General features: G+C 39.7%; 1 pseudogene; it reads right to left on the bottom strand.

Moving 5' to 3' along the window:
• Positions 1–4056: 4056 nt before the first annotated feature.
• LOC115069897 lies at positions 4057–4208 on the bottom strand (annotated as a pseudogene).
• Positions 4209–11953: the final 7745 nt, after the last annotated feature.

Genomic DNA, 11953 nt, shown 5'->3' with positions numbered 1-11953 from the left:
AGCATCCCAGGGTTACATTTCAAGGTATCCACCCAGTAAGTAAAATAAAGGAAACTTTAAATGGCTTAAACTTACCTGGACATTATATAACAATACAGTTAGTTATAAGAATATATTTTTTTTCCTTATCAATACTTGGTACCCTTTTCTACACCCCAAACAATTAGCATCATCTTTTAGTTATGTCTTTGCATGTTCTGTTCATATTTTCTCTTTTTTTCTAATCTAATTACTGTTCGAATGGTCCAAAAATTCTGTTGTATAACTTTTTTTTCTGAGAATTGTGAACAAATGTCTGTTCAGCTCAGGTAGGGCACCAACAACAGACCAAAGAAACAATTCCATCCAAGTCTAATGTAATGAATCAGTAGTTAGTTACAGTAACGTGGATGACTCAAAAGCAGCTGCATTACCGAGAAGGCTCCAGAGATGGGAGGTGGTGCATAGAAGCAGCAAAACTGAAGCTGTTTAGGACTTGCTTGGCTGGTAGGAGAATCTGCTCTCCACAGCAGCCCTTACTGCTTATAAAACCTTGGGGAAGGCCATTGTGAACCTTGTAAGTTTCACAGATATCTCGAGACTTGTGGGCTACTTACTTCCTGAGCCTCAGAATTTTTGTTTACTTCCTGAGTCTTTAAAAAGTTATTTTAATTTCATGTATCTGTGTGTTTTGCCTGCATGTATATGTGTACCTGTGTTGTGTAAAGCCAGTGGTTGCCAGAAGAGGGCATAGGATGCTGTATTAATCACTTTTCTGTTGCTGTGATAGAAACACTGACCAAAGCAACTTACAGAGAAGGAAGAGTTTATTTGAGTTTACAGTTCCAAGGGGCAAGAGTCCATCGTGGTGGGGAGGCATGGCGGCAGAAGTGGCTGGAGGAGTGGAAGCTAAGCCCTTACATCTTTAGCAGGCACAGGAGGCAAGAGAGAGGCTTGAGATCAGGCAAGGCTTAAGAGCTCTGTAAGCCTGCCCCCAGTGAGGTGCTTCTGCCAACTTGGCCACACCTTCTAAGACCACCCAAAACAGTGCCAACCATTGGGGACAAAAATGTCCAAATACTTGGAGCCCGTGGGGGACATTTTCATTCAAACCATCACAGATGCCGTAAAACTGGGGTTATGATGGTTATTGGCCACTATGTGGACCTAATTCAGGTCCTCTACAAAAGCAGCCAGTACTCTTAACCTCTGAGCCATCTCTCACCCTGTACTTCCTGAGTCTTAATCCTCCCTCCAGGTTGGAATATTTCAATTCAATTACAATATCATTTATGTCTTGAACTCTGAAATTTTTCCTTCTAATAGATTTTGCTAATTGGGGAAGTTTTCCACTGAGTTTTACTTGATTTATTTAGCTTGATTTATTCATTTTAAAGACTTCTCTTTTTTTCCCTTCAATCTCTCTCTCTTTCTCTTCATTGAATTCATTTATCCCGTGTTGTTTTCTTTAATTCATTCAATTATTTTTCTGTATTTTCTTGAAATTCATTAATCTTTTTAAAATGAATTCTTTTTAAAATTTTATTTATTTTTATCTTATGTGTATGAGTATATTATCTGCATGTGTATAAGTGCTCCTGTGTTGTGAAATGCCCAAGGAGGTCAGAAGAAGACATCAGATCCCCTGAAACTGGAGTTACAGACGGTTGTTAGCCACCATGTGAGTGCTGGGAATTGAACCTGGGTCCTCGGCAAGAGCAGTCAGTGCCTTTAACCACTGGGCCATCTTTCCAGCCCCAAAAGGAATTCTTTTGAATTCTTCATCTGACATTTCATCCATTTTATTATCTTTGAGATTAGTCATTAAGGAATTGTGAATTTTTGAGTAGTCATTTTACATTATATTTTTTCACATTTCTTGCATTTCTATGTTGAAATTTATGCATCTTTTTGGGGTGTGCATCTTTTCTAGTCATATGAGAGAATGTTTTTATGCAGCAGTCATCTTTTGATAATGAGTCTTGAGATATTACATTAATGTGAAATGTTAAATATTTCTTCAGTTGAATTTTAGAGTTTCCTTCTTAATCCCTTAGTGGGGATTAGTATATTTTGACACAGTGAATATTGCATCATAGCCTAGGGTGACTGCTTTCTCTTTGTGTATGATGACATTGGGGTATTCCTAGTGCATCGGTCCCTTGTGTTACAGAGCACAGAACACATGGGCTATGGCTTTGGAAAGCACTCCTCCAGTGCTTTCCAGTGCAGGCCTGCAGTGCTGACCTCAGAGCTGTGCTTTCTTGGAGACTCGTTAACAGTTGTAGGGTTTTCTTTCCCCTATACTTGGAGTTAAAGCTCTCAGTGAAGTTGAAGTGGTGGTAGGTTCATGTTTAGATGGCCTGGGAGTGTTCAATGACACAGCATCTACATACACAATGTACTTGAAACATCATATAACTGAGAAAAGAAAATGGGAAACAGAGCAAAATAAATCTGAATATTTAAAAAATGAAAAAGGGGACTGGAGAGATTGCTCAGTGGTTAAGAACATTGGTTGCTCTTGCAGAAGACCTGGGTTCCTATCCCAGCACCCACATGGCAGCTAACAACTGTCTGTAACTCTAGTTCCAGGGGATCTGCCAACACCCTTTTCTGTCCTTTGTGGGAATTGCACAACATGGGTGCACTTGCATACATGCATGCAATACACGCATACACATAAAATAAATATAATAAGTATAAAAAAAATTTTAAGTGTAAAGGGAGGAAAGAGGGTGAAAGGTAGTAAGTGAAGATAATAAATACCAAAAAAGAGAATGGAGTAAATAGGGAGAAAATAAATGAAGTTGGTTATTAGGAGAGGAAAGCAAAGGCGAAAAAAAAAATAGAAAAGAAAGATGAAGGAAAAAGAAAACACACCATACACACAGCCATAACACCAATCAACCAAATCAGTGAATACACACACACACACATACACACACATACATAAAAGGTCTTATTAAAAAACATGTAAAAACTAAAAATCCCCACTGGGGTGGTTATCTAGGCACCTCTCCCTGTGTTTTCTTGGGGCACGTGCAGAGAGCAAAGGCTGGCTATCCATCGCTCTTTATCTCTCTTACTTACCTGTTGGTCAGTTGGGAGTAGTCCGAGTTCAGAACAAGCTGTAATAGCTTTGCTTCTCAGTTCTCTATTACAAGGTGTTATGGAGCCAAAGTTTCTTCAGAAGGAATTTTTCTGGGCAGATTAGCTCAACACATCCCAGAGCAGCGCTGTTATGGAGCTCTGCAGGTCTGGATCCTGGGCACCAGCATGAAGCCTACACAGAAGGCGGAGCCACAGACAGTGCTGCCTGGATGGAGTCGGGTGAGCCTCATGCTCCCCTCCTGCTCCTGATGGTTTTTGCTGAGGTCCAGTCCCTGTCTGCCATCTCCTGTCCCCACTTAGGATCCTCTCAATTAGACACCCGACTTACCAGTCTTAAAGGAAAAGCAAGCTGCACTCTATTCCATGTACTACTCACCTGGTTTATAAATGCTTGGGACTGAACCCAAAGGTTTGTGCATTTTAGGGAAACACTCTAACAACTGAGCTACATTCTCAGCCCCTTCTCTTTCATTCTAGTCCATTGTATTGAAGTTTCATCAATTTTATGAAAAACCTGTTTTGCTTTCATTGTTTTTCTTTATTTTGTTGATTTTTAATCTGGTATTAGTTCTATTCGTTTTAATCTACTCAAAGTTACATTATTTAACATTAGTTTGAATTTAAAATAATCTCATGGACCTGTAGAATACTGGAATGTTATTTTCAGCTTTATCTTCAGTTCTATCCAATAGTAGTTATGGAACCACCACGTTGCTATAAGTAATAAGATTGCTGTAACGAAGGCCTAGAACACTAGGTACTTTGAACTCCTGTACCATTCAGTAAGTACCATGGATGGTGCATCTGTGTAAGCCCTCCACACAGTTGTTGTGGTCTCTGACTCTCTTTGCCATCATCGTCATCATCATCATCATCATCATCATCATCATGATCGTCATCCAGGTGAAAGCATGAGCAGACTAGGCAGTTGAGTTTACTCCTACAAACTAGGCAGTTGAGTTGACTACTAGAAACTAGGCAGTTGAGTTGACTACTACAAATTAGGCATTTGTGTTCCCCACATTGGGGAAAGTCATAGCGATCAGTACATCTGGAGTGCAATGGATGAGCCTCACCCTGGGAAAACTACCTTCGTGATCACGCCAGGTAAGCATGCTTTCTGTCCTGTAGCTCTATCCTGCTTTAGGTCTGGCATAACCTCTCTGTTGAGCCAGTAGGAGTGATGTGGGAGGATTTTAAGTGCTTGCATTGACTGTCAAGTTTTATTGCTTCTACTCATTGGCCAGAAATCAGTACCTTAGCCTTGCCTAAGTTTAGAGATTTGTATTTCACGTGGTGTAGTCAGGTGCTCAAGAAGAAAGACAGGCAGGCTGGTGAGCAAGTGTCCAGCCTCAGCTCTACAGTGTCAGTCTCACCCGGAACCGAAGGAAATGTTGAATAAAGCAGGCTGTAGGCTGCTGAGCCTTAGCCTTGCTATACCTGCCTTGCTTTCCCAAAAAGGTCTCTTATCTGATTTGAAATTATAAATCCACCAAACTGCATTATTTCTTTCTAGTAACCCTCCTAAATGTGTCTGCTGTAAGTCTAGGTCTCTGACTCAGTTTTCTGACTGTAGCCACTTTCCTGTATTGGCCCTATGTTTTTTCTGTAACATTAGTAATATTGTCTCTGACTTCTAATGTTTTTTTGTTATTTTTATTTTATGTGTATGCGTGTATTGCCTGCACGTAGATAAGTGCACCCGTGCCATGCAATGCCCGCGGAAGACAAAAGCAGCTGTCGGATCCCCTGGAACTGGAGTTACCAACAGTTGTTAGCTGCCATGTGGGTGCTGGGATATGAATCCGGGTCTTCTGCAAGAACAGTGTTCTTAACCACTCAGCCATCTTTCCTGCCCCTGTCTCAGACTTTTATATCTTAGCAATCTTTGTCATTTCCTAGATCCCTCAAATGCTGCCTGGGTTCTGCTTCAAATTAGGTGAGCCCACTCCATCCAGAGCCCCAACAGTACCTTCCAGTTGTCCATTGACTGGACATTCTGGTTGCTGTAGCCTGCCTTCCCCAGAGGGCCTTTATGAAGGCCTTTATTCTAAAAATGCTAGTGAGAAGAAAATTGTTTTGTATAATCCTTAGGTTATGAATTTTATAAACTGAACCCCAGGCTCTCTGTAAGGACTAAACTCACAAGTGATTCTCTCTCTCTCTCTCTCTCTCTCTCTCTCTCTCTCTCTCTCTCTCCCCCCCTTCCTCACTTTTACTTATTGGCCGGATATGGAACTTCAGCCATTTATGAGGTCTCTTGGATTCTCTGTTTACTGGACTGACCATTTCCATGTATTTTGGTAGCAAAGTCTTTGTCCTAATGGATATTGGCCAAGGATTTGTTCCCTTCCATCTAGTCCATAGAGTATTGTTAGTGTTAATAACTATTGAGACAGGGTCTCACTATGAAGTTCTGGCTGGCCTGGAACGCTCTGTGTAGACCAGCCAGGGTGGCCTGAACTTGCAGAGGTCCACTTTCCTTTGCCTCCTAGTACTGAGAATTAACTATTATAATTTAAGTGTTATGGTTTAAAATTTTATGAACTTAATGAAAAAATTTTAACACTTTCACTCAAAATCATGTGTAATTGGTGTTTACAAACTTTGTGATTCAAAACTTCTTTTGATAAGTTTTTTTAAACAAGAAAATTTTCTCCCCTCTTATATATATATACCTCTGTGTGTGTGTGTGCAAGTTTGCAAATATGTACATGTATGTGCATGGGGAGGTCATATAATGTCCTTGGGTATCATTCCTTGGGTGCCATCCACTTTTTTTTTGTCCTGGAACTCACCAAATAGGCTAGCCTGGCTAGCTAAGGTGCCCCAGAGATCTATCTGTCTTTATCTGCCCCCCCGATTCCCCAACCTTGGGATTAAAAATACCTGAAATCAAGTCTGGCTTTTGCTTATCTAGGTTCTAGGGATCAGACTCAGATCGCCATGCCTGCAAGGCAGGGCTTTACAGACAGACCCATCTCCTCAGCCAGCCATAGAAAGTTTGTCTTCCAGTTAATAATGTATTGACTAGAAATATGACTCAGTGAGTAAAGGCACACCCACACATAATAAATAAAACAAAACTTTAGAAAAGAATAATATGTAATTTACATTACTTTTATTACAGTGTTATAAATAAATGATGTGCTCACATATGTATTTTCCTTAGATGCTTACTAATTAATTAATTAATGATTTATTTATTTATTGTGCTAGAAATTAAAGCCAGGGCCTCATGCACATTCTAGGCAAGTGCTCTACTGCTAAGCTGTCCCTCATGCCCTCTTCTTTTTCTTTCTTTTTTCTTTTTTTATTATTTTTATTTTATGTGTATGTGTATATTGCCTGCTTGTAGGTAAGTGCACCCGTGTCATGCAATGCCCACAGAGGACAGAAGAGGCTGTCAGGTCCCCTGGAACTGGAGTTATGGACAGTTGTTAGCTGCCATGCGGGTGCTGGGATTCGAACCTGGGTCTTCTGCAAGAACAGTCAGTGTTCTTAACCACTGAGCCATCTCTCCAGCCCCTAAAACCGAGTTGGAATTTTGTTAAAAAATATTTTATTTATTATTTTTATTTTATGTGTTATGAGTGTATTGCCTACATGTATGTGAGTACAGCCATGTTGTGCAATACTGTGGAGGTCAGAAGAGGGCTTTGGATCCCCCTGGAACTGGAGTTAAGCATGATTCATAGCCCCCATGAGGGTGCTGGGAATTGAACCCAGGTCCTCTGCAAGAGCAGTCAGTGCTCTTAATCGCTGAGCCATCTCTCCAGCCCCTTTTTTCTTTTTTTAAACTATCACTCTGAAACTTTTAACCTAAAGTAAAATAAATTTGGCTTTGGTCTGTGTCACTTGGATGGTCAATTGATATATAAATGATACTTCACATAACTTTTTGCTAAACCCAGTTGATTCTGTTTTCAGGTATATTTTAGTCAGTTTGTCCAAATATGCTTATTGACCTAAGGAGCCTAGAACTGAATTTAGCTTCACTGCATGAACAAGGTAACTTCCCCCTCTCTTCATACAGTGTTAATTAGGCTCTATACCACTGCTGGCCTCATGCTATTATGTTAGAAGTGTCAAGTCATTCTTAAATGCACAGAGCAGCAACGTTTCTGTTCTTTCTCCAGCAGAGGCAGCAGGTGTGTTTCTCTGCTAATCTCTGGCTTCTCTATGCAATTCTTAGTTCAGTTCAAATTGACATATGTTAATGTGATGAAAAGACAGCAAGAGTTTCCCTGGCTGGCATATGCTTCCCACCAAATAAAGCACCTCTGGGCATTTGGAAAGAAATAGCAAGATCTATCCATATTCTAAGTCTAGAAATTATATTAGTGTGGTGGTCTGCACCATTTAAGTAAGCAGTAGAGGTTAACTCATCTGACTTTTCAGTCATATTGATCCTGTCTCTCCTGAGAGGGGCAATGTTGTTGATTCTTTGGTGGTTGTTTTTCTTGGGATGGGAGCCTGTCAAAAGAAAGATAGGGCGGGTGAAAATGAGACCCTAATGAGTGGATAACCAATTATTGCATACGTGCAGCTGACAAGCTGGAGGAAACACAAATCTTTGTTCTCAACCAAAGTGCTTCATTTATAATTGAGATTACGGTAAGAACAAACTGAAGTTGTATAAAGGAAAATGATGTCTCAGGAGTCTCTATACTGGGTTGGCCACAAGTTAATAATGTGCCCAGCACTTAATAGTGAACAGAAAAACTACATTATCTCTTAACAGGTGCCACTCATGGTCAATTACTAGCAAATCTCCAATGATCTCAGTACACTATGAAAGAGCCTAGGGAAAAGCACAGATGTAAAGACACAAGGAACTGAAAGAGGGACAGAACAAATTATAAAAATGGAACTTAACCCGTGGAGAAATGAAACCAGGCATATTCATTTCTATCAACTTAATTATTTATGCAAGCTGAAGCAAAATTTCACAAACCAAGAAATGGATATATTCTTAATTCTCTTTCCACAAAGAATGGCATATCATCAAGAGAGTGGGAGGAAAAAGAATTACAGATATTAAAGGTTTCTTCTTCTACTTAAAAAAAATCTTCTTTGTTGTTGGGAGCTTGGCTAAGTTCAGCACTACAGGTTTTTTGGACAAACAAAACAGTCCTGTAGTAAATACACTAAGAGTCTATTCATCTCTCATAAATGCATGTGTCTAAGTCTCATTAATATTAATGGAATTGCATACAAGCATCCAGGCGATAATAGACCCCCATTAAAATCCATTTGTATTCATGAGCTGTGTTTTGAAAGGTTTTCCTTCAATAATGTTTTTTGAAAAATGTGACTCAATGATCTTCTTAACCTCAAAAGATACTTCTTTTTAAAACATAAATTATGTATATGAGTGTATTGCCTGCATGTATGTATGTGCACTCATGTGGTACAATGCCCATGGAGGTCAGAAGAGAGCATTGGATTCCTCTGGAACTGTAGTTGCAGATGGTTTTTAGCCACCGTGTGGGTGCTGGAAACCAATCCAGGTCTTTTGCAAGAGCAGCCAGTGCTCTGAGTCTCTGAGCCATCTCTCTAGCCCCCAAAAGATATTTTAAGTATAGCTGACCAAGGGCTGGAGAGATGGCTTAGTGGTTAAGAACACTGGTTGTTCTTGCCAAAGACCTGGGTTCTAATCCTAGCACCCACATGGCAGCTAACGACTGTCCGTAACTCCAGTTCCAGGGGGTCCAACAGATTCTTCTGACCTCTGAGGGCATTGCACAACATGGGTGCAGTTATCTACATGCAGGCAATACATGCATATACATAAAACAAAAATTATAAATAAAATTTTTTTTAAAATGTAGCTGACCAAATAAAGTAAGAACCCAATTAAGTTTATGCAAGAAGTTTCCATGAGAAACCTGACAGTAAATTAACACTTCTTTCCTGAAATCTACCTCATTGGCTCTGTTAATTGTAAATAATGCATTACCAGAGCACCTCGAATGATCCTTATTTCCTGCTTCTCTTGGTCTTTGTATTCAGAATTAAAAGGTTTTTATTTTTATTTTATGTGTTTAAGTGTTTTATATGCATGTATGCAAGTGCACCCACGTTCTGCAGTGCCCATGGAGTCCAGAAGAGGGCCTCAGATCACCTGGAACTCTTCCTACAGATGGTTGTTAGCTGCTGTGTGAGTGTTGGGAACTGAACCTGGCTCTTCTGCAAGAGAAGCCATGCTCTTCACTGCTCAGCCACGTCTCCAGCTCCCCTGTATTCTGAATTTGACAGACTGTCAGCTGTCTGTCTGTCTATAACTCATTCCATCAACCAAACTTCTTCAGCTGGCAAACTCAACAAAAGCCTGTCAATGTGGCATTGCCATGTGGAGTACCCATCTTAATACTCTCCAAACCAGGAGACATTAGAACAGCCTCACCTCAGAATCTACAGGAAATCTGACATTCGGGATATAAATATTCTATTTGTTAAAGGGCTTATTCTGAACTGTTAGTTCCTGGTTTCTTAGAAGCACCAGTGATGAAAGAGGAGGATAGACAGGAAAGTCCCTGTAGAACAGCCTCATGTTTGAGTAGTCACTGTGCTTCTATGAGGAGGAGGCAGTGGGAAAGGGGAGGGGAAGGGACGATGCCTAAGCTTACCTTCTCAGTCCCTGTGACAAATTCATTTTGGATGTTATTGTTAAAGATTTGCTTTGTGTTTTTAGAAAAACCTCACATTTTCAGAATTAAAATTTAAAAGCAATTCAAACATTCCTGAAAACAAAACACATTAAGTAAAGGAGGCAGCTCATTTTTCAATAATTCTCCCTCAAAGGGACTAAATTTCAGCCACTGCATTCAGAAAAAACATTAATGAATTTCCTTGGCTAAGCCTGTGTATGCTTGTGAGGTCCCCAGATAGTTGTAATCTAGATTTGAGGGAAAATGTGTATCCAAACTGTGATGCACATTCCCAGAAACTGCAGTTTACAGCTTCTGAGAAGTGACATGAATAAAGCTAAACACAGATGGGGGTAAGAGCAGAGAAGAATATCTGTCAAACATAAAAGAACCATGCGCATTCAGGGAGCAGGGAGTAAAGACCCAGTGGATGTGGATTTACGGAATAAATGCATGTTGCATAATAATGCGTATTTGACCCCAAATACTTGTCACTCTGTATATCTTATATATGCATACACAGGCACACATTAAATATGTTTATTCATTGCATTGAGTCATAAACAGGTAAATACATTTAGGAAAATTCACTGTAACACATGGAGTACTTACTGCCTAACAAATACTAGGAATAGTCGAGGTCACTTTTAGCTACGAGATACCAGTAAAAATGAAAAAGAACCACAAACTGTTCTTAAATCTTATTATTTTCCTCTTCTGACAGCACATACTTGTTCATCAGTGAAATCCTTGGCCAGGGAACCCAGGCCTGTTGGTTTCAAAGCACAATGCTGTGACTTTTTTAGTTCCCACTGTGCAGTTGTCACACTCTAGGTAGCAGAAACTTACCAAGACATCATTCCTATCCTAATCTATTTTCCTTAGAAAGTTATCTGAAGAGTGATTGGGAATTTTCCTTTTGATTGAGACAGGTTCTCTCTGTAGCCCCAGCTGCCCTAGAACCTGCTATGTAGACCAGGCTGTCTTTCATCTCACTGAGATCTACCTACCTCTACCTCCTGAGTGCTGGGATTAAAGGTGTGCACCACTACACCTCGCTCATAATTGTGAATTTTAATATTAATAACCAAAGTAGAAAAGAAACTTCAAGTCCAAGTTTTTAAACTATTAAAATAATTGCATATGAAATACACAAATGCAATATAATTTTATGTTTAAAAATTTAAAATAAACTTTGACAAATGTTTATTACTTGTTTGACATTCACAACACCTTCTGATATGGAACAACGTCAATTCCAGTTTATAGATAAGAAAACAAAGGCTCACAGAAGTTGATTACTTTTTCTTAAGATTATAGAGTGACAAGTCATGCACTAAAATCCAGGCTTTCTTTTCCTAAGAACTGTGTTATTTTAGCTGACCAATTTTTGTTTTTTGTTTTCTGTTGCTATTGTCTTCATCAATGTCCTCATTCCCTCCCAGGTGACCTCTTCCCTCCCTTCCCTTCATGACTAATATTCCATTATATTTTTATGATTAATATTCTATGACTCTACTCCCTCCTTCATGCTCTCTCTTCCTTTCCCTCCCTCCCTCCGTCCCTCCCTTCTTCCCTCCCTTTCTCCCTCCCTCACTTTCCTCCCTTCCCTCCCTTCCCCCTTTCTCTCTCTCCATCCCTCCCTCCCTCCCTTTCCTCCCTATGTCCCTCCATCATGGATGACTCTTCTTCTGTTTCTTTATCTTCTTCCCTTCATTCTTCTCCTTATCACTTAGTAATTGAACTTAATAGACAAGACATCTACTTGTATTTATGAAGTTTTATCTTCAACATACAAGAATTAGTTAATTATAAAAAGAATGTGTTATTATTAACTCCACTTTGTAGACAAAAATGAGAAATAAAGAGTTTAAATAATTTTCTGGTAGATAGAGACCTTACTGGTAGTGCTAGGACTCAAGTCTCAGCCACTTTGTTCTGGATCCTCTGCCCTTGCCAGTGCTATAGTTTGCCTCCGCTGTGATGGAGAGCCTAAAGGATTTCTCCAGCAACAGGCTGCTTTTGAGTCTTCCTGGAACAGACCTTTATTTTTTTAATTTTTTATTTATTTTTTAAAATATTTTATTATTTTTATTTTATGTGTATGAGTGTATTGCCTTCATGTATGTGAGTGCACCCGTGCCATGCAATGCCGTGGAGGTCAGAAGAGGGCTTTGGATTCCCCTGGAACTGGAGTTAAGGACAGT

This window comes from Nannospalax galili, unplaced genomic scaffold (assembly GCF_000622305.1).
Source record: "Nannospalax galili isolate Female #2095 unplaced genomic scaffold, S.galili_v1.0 scaffold113, whole genome shotgun sequence".
Classification (NCBI taxonomy): Eukaryota; Metazoa; Chordata; class Mammalia; order Rodentia; family Spalacidae; genus Nannospalax; species Nannospalax galili.
This window is presented reverse-complemented; position numbering and strand designations above follow the sequence as displayed.